The sequence below is a fragment of the Microplitis mediator genome, chromosome 11, assembly GCF_029852145.1.
Source record: "Microplitis mediator isolate UGA2020A chromosome 11, iyMicMedi2.1, whole genome shotgun sequence".
In the NCBI taxonomy this organism is placed as follows: domain Eukaryota; kingdom Metazoa; phylum Arthropoda; class Insecta; order Hymenoptera; family Braconidae; genus Microplitis; species Microplitis mediator.
The window spans coordinates 19,910,108-19,928,801 of record NC_079979.1 but is presented as its reverse complement, the minus strand read 5'-3'; the positions used below and the strand labels follow the sequence as shown (position 1 = coordinate 19,928,801).

Genomic DNA, 18,694 nt, shown 5'->3' with positions numbered 1-18,694 from the left:
AAGTAATACCCTTGACAAGTTATCTGCAGACGTTAAATTATCCTCGGGATTAAATAAATTTACTTTTATACAAAATTAAATTTTCGATTTTAAGCGACGCTTTAAGAAGTAATGCAACTTATATTGTTAAAGTTATGGATTTAGTATATTACGTTCTGAAGTATCGGACGAAAGAAGCAATACGTATCAATTTATATTTAACGATTGGGTATAAAAAAAACTAATAGGAAAAAATGGCCGGACAAAGTATAAAGTTGATGGAAAATAATATAAAAGTAGTGGAAAACATCTGGTAGAACCGCATTATTTAAGGCAAAATCGATTGTTTGGATTCTCGTATTTGCTGTAAATACACCATGAGCCACTACTTTAGCGAGGTAGCTATCGTAAACTCTAGAATCGAATCACCCTTCCACCCGTTACGACAATTGAGACAAGAATCGTGCATCACGATCACTGGCTGTACTAACTGGTTCATGAACTTGATCAATTTATTTAACTTCTTTTTTTTATCTTATCTTATTTCTTCCTCTCGTTCTTCACGTCTAAATTGCGTGTTTTCACTTGTTGGTACAACATTAATAGCAAGAGTGTTGAATTTACTAAATTTTTAATCTAAAGCAAATAAAAGTTTGGAAATCAGGAAGTTGACTCAAATTTCGGTGTTGTAACAACAATTTCAATTGCAATTTTAATTTTTTACATTCACTTAATATATGTAGTGACGTAAGGCAGAGAAATTGCGACAATTGACGTCAATTGAGCGGAAAATTGACCAATGGTCATTTTTTGAATTTAGCGCCGGTTCCCGCGCAACTTAAATGCTGTCCAGGAAATTATTTTATGAAATAATTTCGCATGAAAATGTATGAAACTTTTTATCGAGAGCAATATTCCCAACTGAAACTTAATTACAAATTTTTTTGATCTAGAATATTAATATCAGATTCAAAATTCCAATAAAATAATTTGAATTATTTGTAAGTTTTCGAATTATTTTAGAATTTCAAATCAGATTAAAATTTAATTTTTTAAATTAGAACCGGAGTATGAATGAGTTCTAATTTCGTTCGCTAGAGTGTTTCGGTGCAATAGTTTATTTTCGTGATATTCTGAGGTCTTATATTAATTTATGAGACTAATCAAAGTTAGTGACACGATAAAAAAATTTGAAAAGGAAATTACGCTTCGCGATCGAAGTGTAGAAACTTAAACGAATTTAATTTACAGAAACAAATAATTTTATCTTTATATTTTTATCACAATCATATTTCCGTGGGTCTGTAATTAAATTAAACAATTTCGAAGCTTAAAATAACACGGATATTGGATAAAACAGAATTGTTCTTCATATATATATATTTGAACTTACCAGATGAGAAGAGAGAGAGGAAAAGGAGGAAAAATAAAGTTTTTTATCTGAGTGGTTCACGGCAAGTATCGAACATCCACAAAAGCCTCGGGCTCATCGTGGCGAGCAGAAACGAACGGTTCTATAAGAGAGATAATAAGAAGAAGAGCTAAAACGAGTAAAAAAAAAATAAATCTTCAGTTGTGTGTCTATATAGCGAGAAAAAGCTTCAATGTTTAACGTACCCGTTTGTTTATAATTCACGCGATACCTCTGAAAAAGCTTGACATCGACGTTTTATATATCGTTCAGTTACTCTTCCAAGGAAGAATCCGAAAAATCATTGGGGTGAGCACCTGGTTTTTATCTTATTTTATCTCGAGGTACCTTTATTCCCTTCTTCAGTCTTTACACACCATTACAATTTATAAATGACATATTTTTCGAGATTCCCTTCGCTGGCTGGCGAATCACGCGTGTAAACTAATATCCAGTATCAATTTGTCTTGGGAATAATACAAAACGCGATCATTGTTTTTAATTTTAAAATGGAAGAAAAACAAAACCCAGATGACTTACGTCAACAGTTTTATTAATTTTACTTTTTAATAAATCTTGTGCACTTTTAATCCCAGAATTGAATTTTTAAAAAAATAGTGACGGCAGTTACGGCAGAATTTCTGAGCTTTAAAATTGCCCGAGGCGTTTGTTTTCGTTGGTTCTTTCTCTTCTGTTCTCTTAACTCTTCGATACAGTGCATTACGGTTCCATTCTACCCCGACTACCGAAAAATAAATTCGTTTTTGTTGGTATTCGTGCTACGAATACCGAACACTTGAGTCATTGAATTTATTTATCTAAAACGAGTCGAGTCGAGTCGAGTCGAGTAGAGTCGAGTAAGTAAAAATGGAGAAATAGCGTAAAAGATTTATAAAATTTAGCAATGTCGACTAGAGTTTATACCATGTCTATATTTTCTTTGTCTTATATTCAAGTCGCGGACAGTAAACTAATGTAATGTGAATTGCTCTGTCCGCCCATCTGATTTAGCTCGTACATTACTCGAGAGATATTTTATCTGGACAATTGCTGAAATAAACTTTTTCTTCTCCTTTTCCACTATCGCAATCACACAATTTAGTTTACGTAATCGTGCAGGGGTTTTCTTTTTTTGGCTGCCTAATTAATGGTAAATTTTTAAACAACTGTAAATTTTTGAGAATGCATCGATCACTTAAGTTTAAAAATATCCGGACTTTAACGAAGAAAAATATAAAAAAGTAGATAAAGATACTTTAGAGTTTGATATTCACGATGATATCGAAATTCCTTTGCCCTAGTTTTTTACTCGAGTATTCTAGATAAAAATAAAAAATATATATAAAAATTGTGTCTTGCAGCTTACGGTTTCACGAAATACATCACTTTTATATACTTTATTTCAACGTTTTTTTATATTACATAAAAATATCTGAGCATTATCGTTAAAAGTAATAAATGAAATTTAATTTTTTATCATTTCAATAAAATATAAATAACTTTGGATTGTCGATGAATATTAACAAATAAAAAAACTCGGCCACAAAGTTATAATAATCACAGGCAATAAAAAAATTTTAATGTTTAATTTCAACGTTCTAGACGTAATTAAAAATTTCCATCCCTTGGAAAGTTAAAATTTTTCAGTTGAAATTAATAATGATCAAAAATAAATTTTTGATCATTATTAATTTTATTGATCATTTAACGATGAATAAAAATTTATGATACTGTAATCATTGATTTGGTATCGAGGAACAACGGAGGGGCAAAATGGGCCCACTAGAATTTTGAATAAATTCAAATTTTAAGAATGAAAAATTTGGAAATTACGTTTTTGTGGATGAGCTCAAAAATAATTAGCACAAGTGTTTGAATATGTGTACAAAATGAGTCAATTAATAGCTTTTGTTCATAAATTTCAGAAAGTTTAAATTTTTGTGGAATTTCCAAAACAAATTTTTCTTACACGCTCGCTATAAAAATGATTTATCTTTGATTTAGTAGAACAAATGTTAGTAAAATTTTAGTTATGACCGAGTAATTTCACCATTTTCAGAGTAATCTTTTATTCAAAAGAAAGAAGGAATCACTAGATTTATTGACCGCTTCTAGTTTTGCTCACCTACAAATCGCGTAATTTTTTAAAAACTTTTTTCCCATACCAACAGCTGCTACATAAATATTTCTTATCAATTATTGTCAAAAAAAGTTTAACAAGCGTGACATCTATCCAACTTATTTATTACAAAAAAAATATACTCTAACCATCTCCAGTAATATCACGTGAGATTGAACTTGCAAAAGGTCGACGTCTCAAATATCTCCCGTAGGAAATTACACTCTAACAAATCTCTTGAAAAATGTCTCCCGTACGGCTACAAGTGTAGTATATCCGTTCATTTGTATCATAACCCGACTCTTACTTACTCTAAATATATTTTATTCAAACATTTGAATATCGCCGCCATTATTTATCCATAAATAAATAAATAAATTTATAACAACACCAGAAGTAAGCGAATTAGTTTGAAATTTTTTTTCATTTAATTAAAATTTTAATTGACGGCTAAAATTTTTTTTATTTCCAAATACTCTATTTAAATTAATGAGGGCTCATGTACTTTGTAGGCTTTGGATTAAATTTAATGATTAAAAATAATTATTGACACGAACATCAAGGGCTATTAGGTTTATTATTTAACTTCCGGAAATGAATCACAGTCACATAGATATTAATTTAAATTTACATGCATGCGACTATTCTATATGAATGCAAATAGAATATTATCAATTCCTATTGAAAGTTTTTTACCACCGAAAAATTTTTAATTAAAGTTTTTTTCGTTCATACTTTTTTTGTCAATATGTCACTTTATTTATTTTTCATTTTCTTAAAAAAAAAAAGGCTGTTCAAATTTAACAGCCAGATTATTCAGAATAATGACAATGAGGACGTTACTAAAACGGGAAAAGCGTATTTAATATTTAATACTCATTAGTCTATTGTAAGAGCAGATGTTTAAAAACATGAATGAAAATTTTATAAAACTTGAGGCATCTGGGATAAAGTTATGGCCCTTGGATTCAGTATAACTATAATTGCATTAATAATGATAATAATAACAATATCAAAATTTACTTTCTGTCGCAATTTTCACTTGTTAGACGTCAACACTGTGCGATATTTATTACAGCTTATTAACCCCATGAAAACTAGACGATTGTAAATTACATCCGGATTAGAGTGGCATAAATAAATGCCAAGGATCTTTTTCTCATTGTTTTTTATTATTATTATTTTATTTTTTCATTACCGTGACACGAAAAGTAGACAGCGTTCGCGAAAAAAAATGAAACTGAGAGATAAAAGCGGGAAATAATGCCACCAATTAAATTATTATTTTATTTTATTTTGTTTTGTTTCTCTTAATGGACCGTGAGACTACTGTGTAATAACACATTTCAATTGTAACGAGTTTATATAATAATGCTGAAAATATTTATACATTATTTTCAAAATATCCACTAAGCGCTACGATTATTTGCGCACTTGACCATAATGAGCCTCTCTAATTTATATATTCCGGCATATTCGTGTTTTAAAATTTATAATACTATCCAGAATACGTATTTGTGAATCGACAATTGTTTGTTTTATCAATGGTTAATTACTACAGATTATTAATTAATTTTGAAAAAAATTATTTTGAACAAATTTAAATTTGCAATTAAAAGTTGGTGAAAAAGTCAAAATTATGGCTAAACTAGTACAGATATGACAAAAATGTACATAAGCAGTTTTATAGCAAATTGAATTGTCTACAAAAAAGGTCTCTTAGCATTTTTACGAAAGTCTAATTATTTAGGCGTAATTGAAACTTGAAGTAAAAAAAATTAATTTTATCATATTCCGAATTTAATTGATCCCTCTGTATCTGGGAAACTATCAGAGCTATATTGATGTCCCTTATGACCTTTTTTGTAGAAAATTGAATTCCCTACAATTTTTGTTTGAAACATTTCTTTCCTAGATCTACAGTTCAGCTGCAAATTCAGCAGGGAAGTAAATTCACCTCTTAGTATTTTATGTTTTTCACGTTGACGCTTAGTTAAATATTTCAGTCAAATAAATATAAATAAAACTACATCATGTGATGTAAAAGTATATGAATTATGAATCATAAGTCAGCTAAAATCTGCTCTGAGCGGTGTTGCATCAAATGGTGAAAGTATCATGTCAAAAAGTTTTGTAGATCTCAAGTTATTATTAAAGCTGAAAAAAAACAAAATCTTTCATATTTATATATATATTTATATATATATATATATATATATATGAATGCTTTTGAGATCATTTGTCAGAAGATGAAAGAGTACTTTGACGTAAGTCGGTATATTCTGTATCTATATACATTAAATATAAGATGTTTGATATATGTAGTATTTTAGATATCAATATCGTACTATATTATTATTATTATTATTATTATTATTATTATTATTATTATTATTGTTATTATTATTATACAATATGCATATTTCATAGACAAAATATATATTTAAGTAATTTCAACTCGGAATTCTAAAATGAAAAATTCGATAACACAACAAATAGTGATATTGAAACGAGTATTGAAGTTTTATTGAAGAATTTTTAGATTAAATATTTATATATTGCGTAATAGGCATGAAAATATGTGAGGAAGTTGAAAGAAAATTAATGCAAGTTTGCGAAAATTGGTGGACAGAAAAAAATATATGAAAAATGGTAATACTTTCAGTTTAGCCAATAAATTTACAGCCGCCCTTCGATAGTTGGCTGAAAGAGGGAGTCAAACGAAAAATTTTTACTAAAAATTCATTCAACACAACAAATTTTATGTATGAAAAAAAATTCTTACTCAAACAAGAACATAGATTTTTTAAAATAAAAGTAAAAAAGTGTAATTTAGCTGGAATTTTTCTTCTTTTTTAATCAACACAAGTTAAATTTTTTTTTTCTATTTATTGAGAGTACTCTGCATGAATGTAAACTCGAAAAACGATGAAAAATGTGATTTGATTCTTGACTGCCCGTATTTTAAACTTATTAAAAATTTTAACAAGCTCGTGCATTCTCGCGCTTAATATTTCCGGTATATATATAACACTAGTATCAGTAATTACATTTATAGCTAACGCGACTGCCAGATGGCTTTTAGTTCTAAACTTTTCACACTTTGCACCAAAAACGCGACTGTCATAGTCTATTTTTTCGATCAAAAATTATTTTAAATTTACTACAGACAAAAAAATCTCATTTTCAAAAATTAAAATCTCCCATTCTTCAAAATCTTGATTGATTCGGCCCTCGATTTTCGTCAACTGCTTTTTTGATTACCATCGGTTATGACAGCCGTCAACTGAATATTAAAAAATGCTTACATACATCTTACGCAAATGTGTGTAATGTGAAATGTTAATTAAACCCGGCAACGCAATTTAAATAATCGCAAATAATAAATTTTTGAGTGCGCAGAAATGTTGACGCCTCAAGAATTCCAAGAACGTAAACGCCAAAACGTATGAAAATTTAAATATACAGTATGTTGCTGCACATAATACACTGAGAGTGTAAAGTTTAAGTCATGTCATGAGGACTAAGCGGGAAAACGCCATTTTCTTCATTATCTCTGCAACTGCATAATTTCCGGTCGCCCACGACTTTAGTTTCTGGAACCACCTCTGTACTCTACCCTCTCTCTCTACTACTCTGCTCTATGTTTTAATATATATACATACACATATATATTTATATATATAACATAGTGTATAGTAGTTGAGTTTACTTACCCAGTAGTATTTTCTCTTATTTTATAAGATATAATGATACTCATGACTAAAACGACGATATGACGAGGAATATGACTAGGTGATGAGCGAGATAAAATTTATATCTATATATATAGAAAGATAGTTAAATTAGTAAGACTCGTCCCTTCTAGCATCGTAGTAGAGTTGAAGAGACGACTTGTTAATTATCTATCGCGTCAAACAGCCTCAAGTTGCTCGTTTCCAACTTGTACTTTTTTTTATATTTTTTTTTCCTTATAAATGGACAGTTGCGGATGGTTGCTGCCAGTGAAAATCTGTTGCAAACTTTCATTGCTTAAAAAGTCAAAGAATTTTTAAGAAAACTCTTCAACTCAATAAATTCTTACGATCTCAGTATAAACTTTGTTGGTTTAATTTAATTACAGTCTATCATAATTGTTGATTAGGGTGAGCCAAAAAAACCAACCTATCGAATTTATGTCTTAAAAAGGACTTATATATTGAGAAAAAAATTCTCCCATTGGGCAAAATTTTGAGCTCAATTTTAATAGGCGTCGGTAGCCATTTAAAATTTCCCATTTAAATAACATGCAAAAAATTTTTTTTGATTAAAAATATTATAACTTTTGAACCATGTGAGATAAAAATTCGGCTTTGGAATATTCTTGTAGGGCATTAAATTTCTCAAAAGAAAGTCCTGAGAGTCAAATTTGTAAACTTGATATTTCGTATACTAACAGGCTATCAAAATCTAGAGTAAACACAATCATACAAATTTAAGGCTTTATTTGGATTTTCCAAATACTTTTTTTTATTGTGATCGATAACAAAATATTATTTGTTACAACGTGGATATTGTTGATGATTTGATTGCACTACATGTACAACAAATTTTTTCGTAGTATTGATATTTTTAATAATAAAGCCTTAAATTTGTATGATTCTGTTTACTCTAGACTTTGATGGCCTGTTAGTATACGAAATATCAAGTTTACAAATTCGACCCCTAGGACTTTTTTTTAAGAAATTTAATGCCATACAAGAATATTCCAGAGCCGAATTTTTATCTCACACGGTTCAAAAGTTATAATATTTTTAATCAAAAAAATTTTTTTGCATGTTATTTAAATGGGAAATTTTAAATGGCTACCCGGGTCAAAAATAAAACTTGATTTAGACTTGGTTTACCAAGTCGAAATTTGGAGCCGTTTTTCACAAGACAAACTCGACTTTTTTTACGGAGGTATGAAATATATTAAGTTTTCGCCTTGGTTTAGACTTAACTGGCTTACTTAGTCACGATTTAAGACAAAAAAGTTTAAATCAAGTCAAAATTGAATTGGTTTAGACTTATTCGACTTAAAATGTAAGGCGAAAAAGTCTAAATCAAGTCGAAACTGACTTGATGTAGACTTATTCGACTTAAATTATAAGTCGAAAAAGTCAGAACTAAGGTGAAATAATTTTTATATATTAAGGCGAAAGTAAGGCGAATAAATGACTTTTTTTCGACTTGGTTTAGCAAGTCAAAAGTAATGTGAATGACTATCATGCTCAAAGTAAAGACGAACAAGTTGAAACTAAGATGAAAAAAGTTCAAAAAGTTGAAAAAAATTAAATTTAAGTCGAAAAAGTCGAGATCTTATCAAAAAATCGTCGGCAAATCGATAACTTCAAAGAAAATAAGGCGAAGCGAGCCTGAATCAAGTTTTATTTTTGACCCGGGTACCGACACCTTTTAAAATTGAGCTAAAAATTTTGCCCAATGGGAGAATTTTTTTCTCGATATATAGGTCCTTTTTAAGACATAAATTCGATAGGTTGGTTTTTTTGGCTCACCCTATTGTTGATATTATTATTATTATTGTTGTCAAATAGATAAAATTTACTAATTAAAAGTAAAGTCGAGACGCTGTAGCATCGTGACGTGGTTATTATTACTGATTAAGCGATTCTTATTAAAGGAAAAAATCAATGACGTGATGAACTTGACAGTTTTCCGTTCATTATAAAGATTAACAACACCCACAACACCAACAGTCTCATTCATTACAACCCTCAATTTTATATTGTTATAAAGTTGTTAATCATTTTTTTACTAAAACAAACAAATCAATTAGTCATACTAATTAAAAACAAATTTTTTTTTTATTTTCAAGTTTACTCTCTGGAAAGTTGATTGATTATCTTGAGAGTTTTCTGCTTTTCTCATTTCCTCTATCAAGTAATTTATTCTCATCATCATAATAAATATATATATATATATACATATATTATATAGAAATAGTTATATCTTTGTTGCTCTCTATATTATCTGCTACTTAAAATCGTTAGCTCGTTAAAATATCGAAAAGCTTTCGAGTAACTTTATCTCTTCAGACCAAACTCTTCAAGTCCACAGTAGATACGGACTTATTGAAAAATAGATTTAAAAAAAAATAATAATTACTAGTTATACGATCACTATTAACAATCAGCTCAATTTATTATCGACTTTATCCAATAAAATAAATTCAAATGAAATTTCTCCACTCAATTTTTTTGTTTTCAAATTTTTAACGTGGAAATAAAATTTTAATAATTGACATTAAAATTAATGTCGTAATCTCATAATTTCATATGAATCGTTAGTAAAATTTAATACCCTATTGCCAATAAATTTAAACGTTAAATTCGCTCGGCAATTCGGCCGCTGTCCTATCAATTATTCTGTCTTTGAAAAAAAAAAAAAAAATTTTATTCATAAAATAATTTCCGTGGAAAAGAACCAGCCCATATCTCCATAACTATGAATGTGTGAAAAAAAGTCGTTATCGTTTTTATCGAAAATTAATCGAAACTTGTTTAAAAGTTACGACTGTAGCAGGTGTAAGTGGAAATAAGACGGCCACTGGTTAAAAGTATTTCGTTTTATTATCTTTATATTTTATATATATATATTTTTTTTAAACTATTTTATCACTTATTTCTACACTTTTCATCTTTCGTTTAATATAACTTGATATTATTTAAATCGTCGCGTTTCATAATTGTATTTCACCGAGTGGAAAATGCTTTTTAGCCTTCTCTCACTTCATTATTATTTTTCCTTTATTTATTTTTTTAATATTTCATTTCATTTTTTATATTTTTTCTCATTCGTACTTGATCCTCTTTAAACTTTAACGGGCTGAAGTTGTCATAATTTACCCGAGCGACGTCTTGATGACTTAACTACCTGACAAGGTGGATTAAGTATCGATTTTTATTTTCAAAAATTCATCTCAACTTTTGAATATTTACACGGAAAGAAAATTATGGCAGCGGTTCCCATAATTTTGTGAAATTTTTTCCTATACCATCATAGGAATTACGACCATACATTATGGGAACGGTTCCTATAATTATAGGAATGTTTCCCATAATTATAGGAATAGTTCCTATAATTATGGGAATGATACCCATAACACTATAGGAATGATTCCTATAATTATAGGAATGGTTCTTATAATTTATAGGAATACTTTCTATAATAGTATGGGAATCATTCCTATAATATTATGGGAATGGTTCCCATATTATCATGAAAAAATTATTTTAAAGAAGTGTGGTAATCACTTCTACAATACACAGAAATATTATTAAACATAAAAACAAAAATTCAAACATTGAAAAAAAAAATCGTATTTGGCAAAAAAACATTAAAATTTTTAACAAGAATTTTTTGTCAGCACAAAACATTCAAGAAAATTCAAATTTTGGGAAATTTCTACACTATTGTGCAGAAAAAAGAATTTTATGATATCATAGGGATGGTTCCCATACCATTATGGGAATAGTTCCCAGAATATTATAGAAATAGTTCCTATACCAATGTGGGATTAGTTCCCATACCATTATGGGAATGGTTCCCATAATGATATGGGAATGGTTCTCATAATATTATGGGAACCATTCCCATACTATTATAGGAATGGTTCCCATATTGGTATAGGAACCATTCCCATAATGGTATGGGAACTATTCTCATACTATTATGGGAATGGTTCCCATAATATATGGGAACCATCCCTATAGTAGTATAAGTACCATTCCCATACCATTATGGGAACCATTCCCATAATGCATAGCAAAACTTCCCATAATTTTCTTTCCGTGTACAATAATATTTTTAACTTCCCGCTAAGAAAATTGTAAATTTTCAAAAATTCTTAGGAAACTATCCTGACTAATTTCAAGATGATGTCCGAGTGTATGTATGTATGTATGTATGTATGTATGTACGTACGTACGTACGTATGTAAATACCTGTATCTTTTGAACGGATGAACCGATTTTGAACTTTAAGGTGTCATTCAACGCGGCTTGTCAATATCTTGAAGCCGTGAGAAAATTGAGCTTGATCGGTAGGGCTCGTTCAGAGATACTCCAAAAATAAAAATTTTTCAAAAATGTTTTTTTCTGGATAACTTTTAATGTGCTCGATGGATTGATTCCAAAATGATCTGGGCTCTAGAGCTTTATAAGCCGCGTGAATGCCACCTCAACCATCAAAATCGGTTAATTCGTTCAAGAGAAACCGTTGTCGAAAGAATTAAAAAAAAATTTTTTTTTTATTTTTTCCGAAATATCTCAAAAACGACTCGATAAATCGAATTCAAAATTTGATCAGCTTTAGAACTTGATAAAACGCGTCGATTGCCACCTCAACCGTCTCAATCGGTTTATTCGTTTGAGAGATATCGTTGGAGAAAAAATGGTGAAAAACGTTTTTGTTCGAAAACAACAGCACACAAACGTATTTCCGAGCTCGAAGAGCTTGAAAATGTATTCACAATAATATTTTCGAGGTTCTTGAGCTCGAAAACAGCGCGAAGTTTTGGGGCTGGCCCGCAGGGTCAACTGGTAGACCGATTTTTTTTCCTTGAATCAGAGTCATCTCGCATAAAATTAGTCACTTGTTTTATAAGTTCAATTTACGTATTTAATACACGGCCAAAGCAATATCTAAATGCTGTGCTAACTTTGTAAATTCAGATGTTTATATTTCTATAATTTATGTACGCGAGAAGTAAAGAGATAAAATTTATGAAATTCTCTTTATCATGATACACTTTTGGGTGTATTTAATTTTGCAATTAAACCCGGTACTACTGAACCTAAATGTCTGGTTATATATGGATTCATATATATATAAATTTATATATATACCTATAGTTATGTACATAACAGTGAGGTACATGGTATGAAACGTCAACTCTTTTGCACTATATGAGAGTCTAGTAGTTTCTATCCACAGCTCGTCAGACTCACTGAAAGCTACATGCCCCAATTTCGCCTCCTAAAATTGCTCGGGAAATGTACTCACTCGAATATTGGGTTATGTTCAAATCATTTATGAATTCATTTTTAATTATAATTAAATTAATTTATAAATACCAGACATCATTTTATATCATAAATTTTATATTTAAAATCGCTATGAGCTGAGCTTTCAATTTCGAGCTAATTATTGGCCTGTGCTTTTTTAATTTACCTAATTAACTTTGATTGTCATGACCGTATTCAAATTTTATCAATTAATTTAAATAAATTAAAGCATTAGATGAAAAAAAATAACGCAGTCATAATTTCGCGAGATCATCATTTGGAATTGGAAATTAGGTCAAAATTTATTAAACAAATTTCGTGTAACTCCTAATTGACAACAACTGCAAGTCATTTTTGACAATTGAAAGACATCGGACACTTTTAAAAAATGGCGGGAACTTTTGAATATTTCATTTTCGGTGTAACCTAAAAATGACAGAATCTAAATTTTTTTTCTGTATGCCGAATCCTCTTTTTTATTTACAATTTTTTTTTCAACCTAAAATTTCTTCTAGCGGGGTATCAAATATTAACCCAACTTTTCAGCAGAAATTGTAAAAGTGAATAATTAATTAGAATGCTTCTTACATAATTTAAGATAGCAAGCAATTTCGAGGCGGTTTATTAATAAATATTTATAAATAGTCTGTGATATTAAACATTTCAATTACGTCAATTGCTGTGTGTACTTACACATCTGGAAATATAATACATCAAGGTTCGGATCGATATATTGGTTTCAAGGGTCGCTGTAAGAGGCATTGAATTAACTCAAGATGGTGTAGCACGAGAGTCTGGACTAATTTCAACCTAAGAGGTCTAGCGCATGTACATGTTCGTGTTTAAGTGCAAGTCGATATCAAAAGATCATGCACTTGACTCTCTTGCTCTCCCCCTGTCTTTGCTTACGCGACCCGTAAAAACACGCATTAATTATCCATAACAATAACAACATAACACGTTATGTACAATGTTAAATTACTATTATTATCATTATTATTATTATTATTGTTATTACTATGGATGGAGATATGCAGGTGAACAATCAAACTGAGTGGCATGGACACGAGGAACTGAACAGTGAACCTGAATATCAGAATTACTAATAATGACTACAAGTGGTCATTGCACACAAGATGAGTGGGGTTGAACGCCAGCGTCGTTGTGGTAGAATGGAAAGCCAACACAAGCCAACAACTTCATCATGCTTGATAAACGAGGTGCACCCTCTTGTACCAGGGTGAAACAAACCACGTAACCGCATTTCTGTCTATCTAAAACTCAGTTAAGATCTTTAACTAATGTCTTTTGCAATCATTTATTTCTGAGTTGTCTTAAAATGGAAAACGGCGAAATTTGACCTTTCAAATTTCGATAAATCAAAATTCCTAAATGGGAGCCTAATATTTTTTTTTTCAACTGTACAAAAGACTAACGTACACAGAAAAAAAAGTTATCTTGAGTTGAGAAAATATTTTAGAAAACAAACGTTTTCGGGAATCAAGTCAAGATTTTCTTGAGCCAGGAGAATTTGTCTTGGTTAAAAAAAATTCGTCTTGGACGGAGAAGATTTCTACTTTATCTAAAAAAATTTAGGTTTCCAAAAAAATTTTCTTGAATCAAGAATATTTACTTTCAGTCGAGAATTTTTTTTTCTGTGTACACAGAAAAAAAGGATTTCTTGGCACAAGAATTTTTGACTCGCCCTAGGAAAATTTTTTCCCAGCCCAAGAAATTTTTTGTATTATGAATTGAAAACAGAAATTTTCTTACGGCGAGAATTAATTTTCTCAGAGCAAGAAAAAACTTTTTGAGTCAATAAATTTTTTCTCGTCCCAAGAAAATTTTTGTGTTCAATTTATAATACAAAAAAATTCTTGCGCCCAGAAATTCTTTTTTTCTGTGTAGGCATGGTGGGGTCGTTTGTTACAGACATTTTCAAATTTTTTTTGGAAACCGATTCCCCTCCCTCGCTCTATTTGATATATTTTTGATTTGTTGGCCTGGCGAAAATCTTGAAAATGGGGAAATATAAGCGAGAATGCAAAAAATAATATAAAACTAGCAGGGTCTTTTGGTATAATGATAAGAGAGGAAGAAAAAAATATAAAAAGGTTGGGACAGGAAGAATTAAAAAACGTGATAGAGCACGACGACGACTCTGGCCTTATATACTTTCCATGGATCTCTTTTCATCCTGACCCTTTTCAACTGATGCTTAACACTTTTCAACCCCTTGGTTGCAGTCGTCGTCGTCCTCCACGATCTATTGTCACTCAAAATACTTGTGCTTTACTTCTCTTGACTATCACTGAGTAAAAATAATGTCCAAACCTCTATCTATTGTCGCGCCAGTCCAATAAAAAACTCCACAATAAAAACGTATTTTTGTCCAGTCGAGATTTTTTTATCTCACTGGATTTTTTTTAATACTTTGAAATGTTAATTCACTTGTTCAGTAATTCAACAAAGAAAATTTTCTGTAAGCGCATTCGTATGAATATATTAGATGTTATCTTAAAAAGGTAAATAAAAAAAACGGTAACTATGATTGAGCACGTACGGGTTTTTATTTTTAAAACGACATTAACGTAAAATGTGTGGTGAATTTATCATGAGGATTTACCACCCCGAGATTATTCTTCGCTCATTTTACAATAACTTGTTCATAAAATATACTTTGATTCAGTGCTCTAACAACTTTGATCATCATCATTATCCGATAATTACTTTTACAACAGTCTTATTGTCTATTTCTCCAGTTGGTTTTTTTGCTTCCACACTAGAGGATTAAACTAAATTATTATATTAAGTTATTCATTTAACATCTGACAAAGTTAATGCGCATTAACGAGATTATTAGTAACCTAATGCTTGGAAACTCTCTTTACTCTTATTAAATAAGGTTCTTGCATCCTCTCAGTGTGCTTAGTGTACCAGCTTTTGTTTCTAACTGAAAAGCGAGATGATGCAGCAGCACCAGCGGTAATACGAAATACCGCAACCTAAAAACTCTAATTACATTAATGAAATTTTAGTAAAGTATCAAATTTCATTAATAACAAACCTGTATTTTAAATATTATTCAATTTAATATATACTTCAATTTCGCTGAGAGGATAATCTAAATTTTTACCCATGTTATTAATTTTACTATAAATAAAATCTAATTACCGAAATTATGTTTTTCTGAAGATCGGAACGTTTTTTCGCGCAACGAAAAAAAAAAATCGGTCTGTCAGTTGACCCTGCGGGCCAGCCCCAAAACTTCCCGCTGTTTTCGAGCTCGTTGAGCTCAAAAACACTATTGTGAATACATTTTCGAGCTCTACGAGCTCGCAAATACTTTTGTATGCCATTGTTTTGTAAAAAACCATTTTTTAGCATTTCTTTCTCCCACGATATCTCGCGAACGAATTAACCGATTTTGATGGTTGAGGCGGCAATCGACGCGTTTTGTCAAGTTCTAAAGCTGATCAAATTTTGGATTCGATTTATCGAGTCGTTTTAGAGATATTTCAGGAAAAATAAAAAAAATTTTTTTTTTTAATTCTTTCGACAACGGTTTCTCTTGAACGAATGAACCGATTTTGATGGTTGAGGTGGCATTCGACGCGGCTTATAAAGCTCTAGAGCCCAGTCCATTTTGGAATGAATCCATCGAGCACATTAAAAGTTATCCAAAAAAAACATTTTTGAAAAAACTTTATTTTTGGAATATCTCTGAACGAGCCCTACCGATCAAGCTCAATTTTCTCTCGGCTTCAAGATATTGACAATCCGCGTCGAATGACACCTTAAAGTTCAAAATCGGTTCATCCGTTCAAAAGATACAGGTATTTACATACGTACGTACGTACGTACGTACATACATACATACATACACTCGGACATCATCGTGAAATTAGTCAGAATAGCTCCCTCGGACCTTAAAACGTCGACATCTGATGGAAATTCGATTTTCGTAAATCGGACCGAAACCAATAACTTCCCGAATTTTTGAAAATTTACAATTTTCTTAGCGGGAAGTTAAAAATAGAATTGGAAAGTAAAAAATCTACTGGATGATTAGATTTCTAAAATGTTTCGCATTTAGATGCTGGTATATCGCCTGAAAATTTGAGGCCAACCCCGACCTCCGAAAATTACTTCTTAAGTACTCGAATTACGAGATTTTTTTTCATTATCGTTGCGCGAAAAACGTTCCGATCTTCAGATACATGAAATTTTGGATTACCCGAAAAAGTTGACTTTTCGTAACTCCATCGTTTTTTAAACATTTGGTGACAGGGAAAACTGAATTTACTCTACTGCTCTGAATAAATTTGAATTTTTTAAAAACTGACGTCTGTTTTCACAAAAGCGCTTATCACTTTTTTCTGATTGAATGATTTTGCTGTAAATTATTCATTTGTCTGATCGTATTCCAAATTTTCTAACATTATGATGGTTTTTTTTTCTTCTTTGTAATTATAGATATTATTATTATTGTTATCTTTAAAAAAATCGATTGGAATTGATAGGCAGAGAATTTGTCGAAGAATTAAAGTGAGTAGTAGAGATGAATAAAGAATTTAAAGTTTGAGTAGTTGTTCGAGTACAAAGCCGGGCCTCGATAGATATACGCCCGTAGAAGTGATTGGTATTAAGCCAGGTGAACTTTCCACTCGGTATGTTATTCCACTCGTACAATAGAGCACTTTAAGCCGAATTCGTAATCATAGAGTGCGATTTTGCCGGTTCGATTGTGGAGGGTTCCTCGCTAACTCTATATCAGTATGTACTATAATAATGTAAGTCTCAATGAGCCTTGTTCTGTTTTCTCTTCTTCTCTTAACTGATGAACGATCAAATTGTACAGCAACCACATATTGTCTATTTTTTTTCTACCCCTTCAAGTTTGTCGACAAACAACTGCTGTTTCAAAAGTAACCGCCATTTTTTTTTTTTTTTTTAGTAAACCCGTGAAAAAATTCTATTGATGATCCAACTTTTTGATTTTTTATGAGAACTTTTTGAAACGAGCTCTGGAAATTGAAATTTTTCAACTTTGGAATTTTTTTTAAATTTTAAAAATGATCAAAATGAAGTTTGGAATTGTCTCGGATTTGAAAATTCACTTTTATAAACATTTTTGGCTCCAATTTTTTGTGCGTGGGTGTATTCTACTATTTTTTTCTAAAACGATAAAAATATCGAAATTTTTCAAAAAAACTCTAGACTTGTAGCAGAAAGGTGAGGGCACTGTCAGTAAATTTGAACATGTTTCTAGTTAAAAATTTGCATACACGAGTCGACAGAATTATGGCAGCGTTACAAATCACGAGATTACTTAATCTTTATTAATCGTTAATCACAAACACGCGTGTTTATAATCGATTGCCTCTTATTTTCCTCATCCAGATTATTAACAATAATTAATCACGATCTCTATCTACGCCCGACAGTCCTCAGTTAAAAGTTTATCACTTTTATGCCAGCTCTCAAAGACAAAAATCATTTTCTAAATTCAATTTCAGTAAAAAAAAAGAATTAAATAAACTAGAAAAGTTTAATAATCCGAATAAAAATCTGTAACAGGCGGTCGTTTTGTGCTAAAAAAATCTATATAAAAAAAATTTAGCATACATTGCATACGCGTTGCGCATATAGTGCGTGTATGTGCACAAGCAAAACACGTCACAGCTATTTCACGCAAAACAGCTATGAAAAGACAACCACGCGGACCACACACGTTGCCGTTTTTTTATTACACACGCACACTCTAAACTACTCAATATTTTTTTCGTTTATCTAGACTTGGCTATTGGGATAACATTTTTTTTCTCGCCCTCCACGGATTCTATTGTGCGTGTCACTGTAGCCAAACTATGTGACAAGCATATAAAGACCATTTTTTAACTCTCGTCGGTACTATATATTTTTTTTTCTTTCTGCAGTACCACTAAAACTTTCGTTTATTAGACTTGTCAAATTTCAATACCGATTTTTTATTCACAAATTTCTACAAATAAACAAAATTAGCATCCGTCATTTTTACTGTTGATGCATCATGATCATTTAATTTGAATATTCTATTAAAATATTATTTCATTCATGTGATAACTGACGTTTTCTTACAATCCATTGAATATTGAC

General features: G+C 30.5%; 1 protein-coding gene across 2 annotated transcripts in view; it reads left to right on the top strand.

Moving 5' to 3' along the window:
- LOC130676839 (uncharacterized) overlaps nucleotides 1-18,694 on the top strand; it is a 138,666-nt gene that overhangs the window by 52,184 nt on the left and 67,788 nt on the right. The window contains exon 1 of one of the 2 annotated variants that reach the window (XM_057483321.1): nucleotides 240-377. The exons of the other annotated variant lie outside the window; for it this stretch is intronic. The gene's annotated coding sequence lies outside the window, so the exon portion shown is untranslated. Of the gene's footprint in view, nucleotides 1-239; nucleotides 378-18,694 lie in introns of those variants that run through there. 2 annotated transcript variants of the gene reach the window in all.